This window comes from Botryllus schlosseri, chromosome 10 (genome assembly GCF_051294905.1).
Source record: "Botryllus schlosseri isolate E-star chromosome 10, Bs_hap1, whole genome shotgun sequence".
Lineage (NCBI taxonomy): Eukaryota > Metazoa > Chordata > Ascidiacea > Stolidobranchia > Styelidae > Botryllus > Botryllus schlosseri.
The window spans coordinates 5024226-5035478 of record NC_137245.1 but is presented as its reverse complement, the minus strand read 5'-3'; the positions used below and the strand labels follow the sequence as shown (position 1 = coordinate 5035478).

Sequence of the window (11253 nt, the reverse complement as noted above, 5' to 3'; positions counted from 1 at the left end):
ATGATAGGTAATTGCTAGATTGCGAAACTGTAGTTTTAAACGTTATGGTTGGCCATATTTACTGCGATGAAATATTTGATATGGGCGACAATGCGGTGTGAGCGGAACCAAGCAATCCGATACCTACATTACATTCGCTGATACTTTCGTGAAAACATATTTGCCACTTCATAACTACTGTGCGCCAAGCGCAACAAAATTCTTGGACTTTACTTGACTTTTATGAATATTAAAAGATGGACATCAGAATGAATATTAAATGATCGATCGTCTGAAATCGGTCAAGCGTTACACAATTTAGAATTAAATAGTATATTCATATTGAAATGAACCCGAATATTTTCGGCTGACACCCGTCAGGGGTATTCGTCAGCAACTAGTAGAGAATTGGAACTCATCCACTTAAGATTGACGCTGATCGATCAAATCCCATCGGCGAACATCTGTTGGATAATCCGATTTGTGCGAATAATTATCGAGGCGACCGATTTCGAATCGTAGGACGAGGCCGTTCACAATTCTATTTGTGTGCCTTGGAATCAACTTTTATCAAAATACACCAACCAAAACTCTGTCAACAAAAGGAGTTCGTGTACCACCTAAAAATAGTACATTGAACGCTCTCTCATTCGAAATTTGATGCTGGTGACGCCATATTTTGTGATACGATTGTTGATATACAATGTTCTTTCCAATTCTCTACTAGTTGCAGACGATTACCCCTGACGAGTGTCAGCCGAAAATATCGAGGTTAATTTCAATATGAATATACTATTTAATTGTATATTGAAGTTCTGTACCTCCAAGAAGCTCTACAATTTAGAATGCGAATTGAGCAAAACCTTATAAAAATATTCAAGCAAGTACGGTATCATATGAAAGCTGGTTACAAAGACAATTTTCCATACCTTTTTCATTTTCGATTTTTGACTTTAAGGTGGTGAAGTTGCAGCCTCAAGAGTACACTGCATTTGTACATGGAAATGCTTAAGTTTGGAATATGGTAGACCGATGGTTCCCATACTTTTTTTACTCAACACACCTTGTTAAGGTCAACCTTTATTCATCACTACCCCTGAAGACTATATGTCATTTTCAACAACCTATTTGAAACCAAAAGCTGTTTCTTGGGTATATGATAATGAGAATAGCTACCCATTGCTCCCACCGTTTACCCGCCCGTTGCTAAATTTCTCAACTTTGACATTCAGAGTTGAATTTTTCAACAGAAACTCTACCGATAGTGCTCTGAATGTCAAAGTAAGGGAATTCAACATCGATGCGGATTAGCTACGGGAATAAGGGTAACCCAGGGGGTCGCCAACTCAAAACGGGTCGCGAGCTACTTTTCTAATTTCGTAGAAGCCGCGGGCTTCAATATATATATATATATATATTCGATATAAAAATAGGCAACGCAGTTTAACAACTGCGTTTGGATATCTCTGCGTCAGTATACAACGCTGTGCTAACATGGGCGACGGGCACAGTTACCACAGAATAAATGATATGTTATTGAAGAAATACAAATACAACAAAAATTATGGTCATCATCACTATCATTGGTTTATTAGCAATTTTATCAGTTCAATACACCACAAAATGCGACACAATGAAAAGATAGGACGGTGTCGAAGCGACTTGGAGTAGTCTAGGGAATCAGACACCCACCTCGGTCGATCATATGATATTTGAACGACGTGTGTTGTACGTGTGCGCTTTTGATTCCGAGGTGAAAAAGTCATTGAAATAATCGGGGTAACGACCGCAGTGGAACTGATACATAAAACTTGGCGATTTCTAGTTCCCGCATATATTCTATGATCATCACGTTCATTCTATTTTGAACTGAGCTGCGTACGATACCTGACAAAACTTTTCAGCAACTAAAGCATGGATGGCCAAACTTTCTGCTATTCACGGCTGCAATCCGATTACTTATGTAGTCTGGTCTCATTCACATGCATAGTCGTAACGAACTAACTGACGGCCAAATACCCACGTTGAACTGTCCATGACGATAATTGTCCATCACCAGTGAACTCCGGATTAATCCAATGAATTTCCTTATTGTGGCATTCAGAGCACTATTGATGGAGTTTCTGCTCTTTAGTAAAAAATATAACTCTGAATGTCAAAGTTGAGAAGTTTAGCACCGGACGGGTAAACGACGGGAGCAATGGGTAGGTATTCACATTAATATATACCCAAGGAACAGATCTTGGTTTCAAATAGGTTGTTGGAAATGACATATAGTGTTCAGGGGTAGTGATGAATATAGCTTGAGCTTAACAAGGTGTGTTGAGTCAAAAAAGTATGGGAACCATCGGTCTACCATATTCCAGACTTGAGCATATTCATGTACAAATGCAGTGTACTCTTGAGACAGCAATTTCACCACCTTACAGTCAAAAAACCAAAATGAAAAAGCTATGGAAAATTGTATTTGTAACCAGCTTTCATATGATACCCTACTCGCTTGAATACTTTTGTAAGGTTTTGCTTAATTCGCATTCTAAATCGTGTAACGCTTGAACGATTTCAGACCATCGATCAACTTTCGCCTCAATTTAACATTTAACACTACGCCGCATGGCATTTAATACCACATGGGAATATAAAGCAATAGACTAGCTACTCAGAAAACCCAGTGCCAAATCTCAACTGTAATCCAACATCTGTTTACACCTTTTCGAATTTTACATTATAAACCGGAATGCTGCCATGCTGAAATGAGCAGAGAATCGTCAATTTTTCAAAATGACGTAACTTTTGACCCCGGGGATCAATTTTCATCAAATAAACTTTATTGTGTTCGAAATTAACTCATCTATGGATGCACCAAATTTCAGAAGATTTGGGAATGTGGTGGTTCCAACCTTTGTGACCCAGGGTGGGAATGGCCCGCAATGTAACGATGGATATTCTAACTAAGTAATAATAAGTCATGTTAAGAGCGTTGAAGCCTCTCACGTCTTATTTGTCATGGCTTGGTTTTGATACTTTTGATAAAATGTATAGCTACTCGAATATTTCCGAATTTACTTACCGCTTGCCCCCGGTGATAATGGTGATGAAGGCGCATCAGGATACGCAACGTCAGGATATTGACATCGACGCCTTTTCGGCTTGATAACTACTAAGTGGAATTAAATAGTTATTGTGTCAGTCAATACTTAAAATACAAGAATTAAATAGTATATTCATATTGAAATGAACCCGAATATTTTCGGCTGACACTCGTCAGGGGTAATCTTGTCAGCCGCAAATATTCGGGTTCATTTCAATATGAATATACTATTTAATTGTATATTGAAGTTCTGTACCTCCAAGAAGCTCGTAAAATACAAGAAGAGCGATAACGTTACTTGATCAAATTCATCTGCAGAACACGTCGATACTCAAAAATTAGATTATACTGTTTCAATTTATGACAGTTGCAAATATGCAGGTCTCTTAATCTATTTGAAATTGCTTTTTATCAAGTGACAAATTACATCACTGTGCAGGTTGATAAATCCCACGCAATACACAATATGATTGTGACTACAGTTTTATTGTATGCTAATAGGCAATTACCCCAATCACACTATGATATATAGTAGGCTGACCATATTTTGGAAATCTAAAAAGAGGACACTTTTTCATAAATTTGAGACTTGCAAAACCGGAGAAGAATTCTCAAAAATCGGTGAATTTTTCCAACTTTGTGATCGGTTGACTAAACAAAATAAGAAAATTGAAAAAAAAGGTCAACTTTCCGCTCAGGGCTCAAAATACCGTTTTTCTCTCCACATTGCTAGGTGGTTGACTAAAAAAAAAGCAACTTTTCGCTCAGACCTCAAATCATCGTTTTTCACTTCTAAATAACCGCCGGAGCGTCACTTCTGTGCTAATTTACGTCATATCATTCGCATTTTGCTCTCAATGTGACCTAAATTTTCAAAAAAGAGGAAAAATTCTCAAAAAAGAGTACAAAAGGGCGTTCTCCGAGGACACTTTCAAAAAAGTCAAAATAGAGGACAAATCCTCTTAAAAGAGGACGTATGGTAACCATATATAAAGGGATTAAGAAATACAAGAAAACAACGTTAGCTCCATAGTGGCGTTAGCTCCATAGTGGCGGAATCTTCTCAAACCAAAGTCTACTGCCATGGCTTCCAAGTCTAGTTGCCTTTTTTAGGATTTTAAATTCCTTGCTGAATTCTGATGTCCATCTAAACCTTTGATGCCTTTGAGTCAATTGGCGTAGGTGCTTCGTTTTGCTTTAGAGGTGCGAGATGAAGTCCCCGAATGAGTGAACGAAGCAAAAGAATGACATCACGTCCTCTTTTGACTTCGAACGGGAAGCGTCCTCCAGAGCTTTGACCTTCTCTGGATCTGGTTTAATACCTTTACTAGTCACTATCATACCCCAGAAAGGTATCTCCGACTTCTTGAAAACACATTTGTCAGCGTTCATTCCAGCGTGCTGGATGCGTTTCATGACCTTTTCGAGACCTAGATCATGTTGTTGATGAGTCTCTCCAGATATGATGACGTCATCATGAATGACATGGGCCCCTTTGATATTAGCGAAGAGTGGGATCAGAGCTCTAGTGGGCCTGCCTGAGACTGGTTCTGCTTCCATTGTGAGTTTTCGGTAACGCATGAGTCTATGGCCAGCATGGAATACTGTGACTGCTGTCGTCTGCTCAATTGGTGGAAAGCTGATTCAAAGTCCAGCTTGCTGAATACTTTGCTGCCTGCCAGCCTTGCTTTGATTTCCTCCACTCTTGTTATAGGAATGTTTATAGCCTTGATCGCCTGGTTGACTGGCCTCAGGTCGATCGTCATGCGTAGGCTGCCATCACTTTTCGGCGTAAGCACAGGATTGGAAACCCATAGCGCTGAACCTGTGTGGATTATTCCATCACTTTCCAGTTGTGATATTAGATTGTGAAATTTGCCCTGCATATGAAAAGGGATTGGACGCAGGGCTTGGGCCACTGGTGGAACCCCTGGATCGATATAGAACAGTGGTTCCCAACCTTTTTGTCTTCATTCCCCATTTCAGATTTATTCCGAGCCTTCATTCCCCACCAAAGACCGTAACAGCAGTTCGTCAGCCCCCCCCCAAAAAAAATATAATAATAAACGTTGGTCTTGGGTCCCCCATATCGTGATAAACCGAGCAAAGCCCCCCAGTACCCCTCAGCCCCCTGAGCATGTACGCTTTCCCCCGTTACTTATCAGCTACATCGGGTCTACTGTTTAGTGCAGTGATTCTCAACCTGGGGGCGCGGGAGGCTCTCAGGGGACACGAGAAATTGACAAAGTCTGTATGAATTCTGACTAAACATGTGATTCACAACCATTTTAAGAAGACGATTGTTGAAGATGAAACTTCTTTCGTATTCAAGAAAGCTCGCCAAATTCAAACTCCAGCATTCGCGCTCAATGGAGTGTAGGTTGATTTCAACTTCATTTAAGCAAATTTTTGATATTCTTTTGAAGATTTAGAGCCACGTGTAAGTCATTCATTAATTCATAGCTTTGGTATTAGCTTAATGCCCGGTGCGCTGCGTAGCTGTTGTTAATAGCTGGCGAACTGCACTGCCTAAGACAGAATTAGATGCAATATAGGTTGCCCGGTTTCGCCCTCAATCAGGCTACCCTAAATCAACACAATTTAATTCGATTCCAAAACATATCAAATTTAGCATAGCAGTACAGAACGACGCCGTGCTCTCTGTAGTCACTACCAGCATTGGGATTGGTCTCAATGCAACCTACCTTGAAATAAATTGATGTCCTGTTCAATGTTTTTTGCTATTTTCAAATAAGTTGGGGGAAATTTGTCAGAAATGTTAGAGACTCAACAACTGGAATGCGGATTTAAACTTGGCGTAAGACATACCCTATGTATACTATTATATCAGGGATTAGCAACCTGCGGCCGTAGAAGGGAATTTGTGCGGCCGTCGACGCCTAATTCAATTAGTATGTGTGTGCCGTCGACATGCAAATGGAAATTGCGAATTCACTCAAAAATCTTTGAGATATTTTAATTAATCTTGAAATTTTCTTCGATCTCCGCGCAATTCCACATAACTTAATTTTTTATTATTTTAATATAGTAGCACCCTTCTCAATATGAGCAGGAATCGGAATCGTGTGCTCCTCGCAAAATAAATTTGGTTGTGGTACGTTTGGGCGATTTCAATATATTTCCACTATTTCCACTACCGATGCAATCGACAATCCTTATGGGGGGTCAAGAAATAACAGCATGCAACAAAGGTACTAATAGCAATTGGCCCACCCGAAGATGCATTCTCATTTAAAACTTGCCCTAAATTTTCGAAAGCACTCCCTCCATGAATCCTACCGGTGAATCTGATCACGTGGGCTGAGAAAGGATAAATATTTGATAGTAATATGTGATACTGCTACTACTAATTACGGAATCCATTCGTGAATCTGAAAAAGTTTCGCGTCCTGCGCAAACAATATGCAATCCCAGCAACTATTCATAACATTACCACTCGCGATTTTGGTGCGTACAATAGAATGAAAAGTAGAATAGTCCGGTGTTCACCGGGAATGGATATGGACAGATTGACATAGGTATTTTGCGTCCAGTTTGTTCATTATGGCTATGCCCTGGAATGCGGTCTTAGGCTACCTAAGTAATCCAATTGCGGGCGCAGTTTTTTTTTACCAGGGACGCATGTTCAAAAAGGTTGAGAATCGCAAGTTTAGTGCGTGGTCTCATTTCGACTAAACGCGCCAAGCGCGAAAAACTTATATAATTCATGTTTGAATCGGTCAATATGATCGGGAATTGCATATATTTTGCTATCAATTTTTTATCCCCTCTCTGCTCACGTAATCAGATTTACCGGTAGAGCTAAGTGAGGTGTGTTGGAAAAGGTAAGACCCCTAAATAAGCATTAAACATCTTCGGGCGGACCTGTTGGTATATTGACTTCGTTAATTTATGCTATGTCAAAAGATATGGAAATCGCCAAAACTAAAAGGCACACACGATTTGAAATTGGTATTGCTTTACTGGCAAATACTTTTTTCGGTGCGGGATGGCATTTGTCCTGTGGGTTCAGATCGCCAGGACAGAACATTCGGCGCCAGCCATTTTGCCGTCTATGGACAATTAAACATATATGTATATTGTAGATATATGGAAGTTTTCGGTCAGCACAAGGGCATTCCTTCTCGGCCAAGCTCTTCTCGCTGCTGATCGATCTGGCACACTCCTCGGAGTCACATGTTACATGGCCTATAACTTCTTGGCGCGTCGAGGCGCAGTAATGGCCGACGCCGAGTCTGCATTTCTATAAAATCTACGTATTTTCGTGGGGGGAGGGTACCCGATAATCAATATATTCGGCAATATTGAATTGCGCACGTAGCGCGAAATTTTGTTGAAAAAGTTAAAAAGTTGCATAAATTTCCAAAAAAATACTCCATTATTATATTCTTTATTCACAGTAAGAAACTGGTCAATACACACATAATCCGGGAAGCAACCTGCACCCAAAGGAAAATGGCGAGATTGGAGTAAATTTTTAAAATTTCAGTAATGCAGTCAAATTGTTATTCCTATGCAATACATGGAGAAGTCAGATTACAGAATTGCAGTAGATGAAGAATTGGCAAGGGTTATAGAGCAGAGGTAGAGAAAATGAAGAATCGAAATTACAGAAATGATGCTGTGATTCACTAGTATAATTTTAGTCCAGTGGTGCATTCAAGGCCTTCCGAAGAATATGTACGGTGCCCAATAACGTGATCTTTTGGATCATGTCGAATCGAACGTTACCCGGAATCTGTCGGATATGTCTCATGAGTTTTTTGCTTACGACCCCTGTAGCGCCAATGACTATCGGTACAATGTTTATTTTGCATCGCCACATTTTCTCACATTCCATTTTGAGCTCTGCGTAATTGGACTGCTTTTCTGATTCTTTTTGTTGTATATTGTGATCAGCTGGGACAGCCAGGTCAATGAACCAGTGTTGCCAATTTAGCGATTTTCGCGCTAAATCTAGCGATTTTTCATCCGGTTTAGCACCAGAAAATATGGATCTAGCGCTAAATCTAGCGATTTTTGAAAAGTATTTAGCGATTTTTTAGCGTTTTTTTTTACCGAAAATAACTAATAAAGATCAGTTCTGGCCGACAACTGCATTGGTTGTACTGGCCACCAGAGTACGGACTCCGATGATATATAATTATAGATTACTAACCTACGGATAAATAGTGTAGATACGCAACTCCTGGCGGTTAGGCATGGGCAAACAGTGTCTCTTCTTGTTGAGCAATCTAAAAGTAGCATAATTGGCAGTGCCATATCTGGCGACCGGAGCGCTGAAATTTAATATAATTGGCCTTGATCGAAAGCTAGTGTCGCAGTGATTTTGAAAATACAAATTAAAATCTCGTCAGGACAATGGAACCATGCACCCCGAAACAGTCCTCAAAATCTGAAAACCGGCATTGCTCCAACAATGGCACCGCCGCAACAAAATGAACATAACAACGACCAATTTCGTCCATCGATTGTTCTGATCAATGCTGATTTTCAGAATTTGGGGGCTGTTTTGAGGTCGTTCCATTGTCTTGACAAGAATTTAATTCGTATTGTTGGAATCAGTGTGACACTAGCTTTCGTTTAAGACCAGATTTATCAAATTTCATACCCCGGCCGGGTTGGTCCTCGGATTTTTTCCTCAAGGTCTCTACTTATAGTGGCTGGCAAACCCGGCCGGTTCAAATCGTGGTGTGTCGGCCCGGTCGGCGCAAGTCGCATGTCGTGTACAAGTGTGTCAAGTCGCATGTCGTGTTCAAGTACTCCAACACAGTTTGGAGAAGTCAACCGCATATCCACGGTACATCGGATCACGTATTCCCGGACGCATCGAGCAAGGCACGCTTATATAGTGAGCGGGTATGCACGCGTGGTCACGCAGAGCGATCATTACGCAAAGCGATCTGCTTTATCGAAATGCAGTGCACGTTTAGTTCCGCTTAGAGGTGACTATTACGTATTATGAACTAGAAATACGATAAGTGACTTTGGCCCCAGACGAGTAAAATATAGCTAAGAAGTATGTATTGATATTATGGTTCAATTTAACACCTTTAGCAATTGATGCAAATCTAGCGCTATTTTTTAGCGCTTTTTTCTCAATATTTAGCGACATCTAGCGATTTTTGACACCAGTTTTAGCGATTTTCTTCCATCCAGAGTTGGCAACACTGCAATGAACAAGCATTCTCTTTTCTTTTTTAGTTTGATGATCATATCCGGGCGGTTGCTCCTGATTTCGCGGTCAGTTATAACTGGTACATCCCACAGAATTTTTACCTGGTCGTTTTCTGTCACTGGTGCTGGGCTGTAATCGTACCAATTTTTTGTCGAAGTGGTGATGTTTAAATGTTTGCATACTTCAAGATGAATGTAGTGACCAATCCTATTGTGTCTCCATGTGTATTCGGTAGCTGCAAGTGCACCACAGCCGGACATGAGATGTGTCACAGTTTCATTTTGGTTGTGGCGCATTCTGCATTTGCCGTCCGTGTTTTTCTTCAGAATTCTTTTGCGATAGTATTTTGTAGGGAGCGATTGGTCTTGTGCTGCGAAAATGAATCCTTCGCTTGCCGGTTTCAGACCAGAGCTGGATAGCCAGGTCCATGAAAACTCGTCTACATAGGGCTGTGAAGTTAATTTCTTGTGCTGTCCATGAAGAGGCATTGACTCCCATATCGTTTCTCACATTTTGAGCGTTGCATTTTTGTATTGAATTCTTTCTGCTTTTGCTATTGTTGTGGGTTTGGCAACAGTGTTTTCAGCAGTGTACAGGTTAGCTGTTTCCATGTTGGCTTTTCTGACGTAGGCTACTTGTCATGACGATAGCTCAGAGATTTTGTTTTGCGCTGCTTGTCTTCCTATGCAATGAGTTTGCAGTAAATGTTATCGCTGTCGTTGATGTACTGTGACAAGCCGATGATTTCTGTTTTGAAAGTTTGTTCAATTTCTTGTAGTCCCCGACCACCTTTTTTTCTGGGGATGTACACTGTACAGTCTTTGTGTATCAGATTTTGGGTGATGCATGTGATTCATTGTCATCAGTTTTCTCGTCTTTGTGTCCAATTTTTTAATTTCATCTTTGCGCCAGTTCACCACACCAAAGCTATATCTCAAGACAGGCACTGCAGGACTGTTTATGGCATTCATTTTGTTTTTGGAATTAAGTTCAGTTTTGAGAATTGATTTGAGCCTGCTAATGTATTCTTTTTCAGACTTGATTTCATTACAGCATGTTTAATGTTGTCGCTTTCACAGATCCCTAGATATTTATAGTGATCTTCAGCATTCATTTCTCTTATGGTTTCGTCCATTTTGAAGTTCATGTCGCCAGTGCTGGTGGCTCTTCCACGTCGTATGGTAAGTTTTGAGCATTTATCCAAGCCAAATTTCATTTTTATATCTTCCAAAAACTCATGAACAATTTTCATTTGGTTATTCAGGTCCGTATCGGATTTCGCATACAGTTTCAGATCATCTATGAACAAAAGGTGATGAATCTTTTGACCTTCAGAATTTGCTGCTTTTTTCATCAGGTATCCTGTTTCATTTTTCCTCAGCAACTCACTGAGTGGAGCTAAGCTGAGGCAGAATAGAAGAGGTGAGAATGAGTCGCCTTGGAAGATACCATTGCATATCTGAATTGTACAGGTTTCTGTTTCAATCTAGTCATGTTTGATCAACAGTTTTGTATGCCAATTTTTCATTGAATTTTCAATAAATCTGATGATGATCGGATTCATTTTGTACAGACGCATTGTTTTCAGTATCCATGTGTGAGGGACTGAATCGAAAGCTTTTTTTGTAGTCTATCCATGCAATGCTGAGGTTAGTGTGTCTCCTCTTGCAGTTTTCAAGAATGGTTTTGTCAAGGAGCAGGTGATCCTTACAGCCAAGGGCGCATTCTTTCTGCTCAGGCGGTAAAAGATTTTCTAGGTGTTTGTAGCTTCGTTTTGCCAGGATTTTGGTCAGTGTTTTGTACATGGTTGTCAGGCATGTTATCGGCCTGTAGTTTTTGGGGTCCCCGGTGTTTTCATTTTTTGGAATAAGATAAGTGATCCCTTGTGTGAACCAGGCTGGGATCTCGTGCGAGCTGGTTGAGGATAAAAGCTCATTGTAGGTCACCGCTATGTTATTATGTGTTGCAGTTAGTTATTTTAGCC

At 40.3% G+C, this 11253-nt stretch overlaps 1 long non-coding RNA gene across 1 annotated transcript; it reads left to right on the top strand.

Moving 5' to 3' along the window:
- The first annotated feature begins 10406 nt into the window (after window positions 1-10406).
- On the top strand, window positions 10407-10839 carry LOC145448885 (uncharacterized). Its single transcript, XR_013918058.1, has 2 exons — window positions 10407-10581; window positions 10651-10839. It is a non-coding gene; the product is annotated as an uncharacterized LOC145448885 (long non-coding RNA).
- The last annotated feature ends 414 nt before the right edge of the window (window positions 10840-11253 follow it).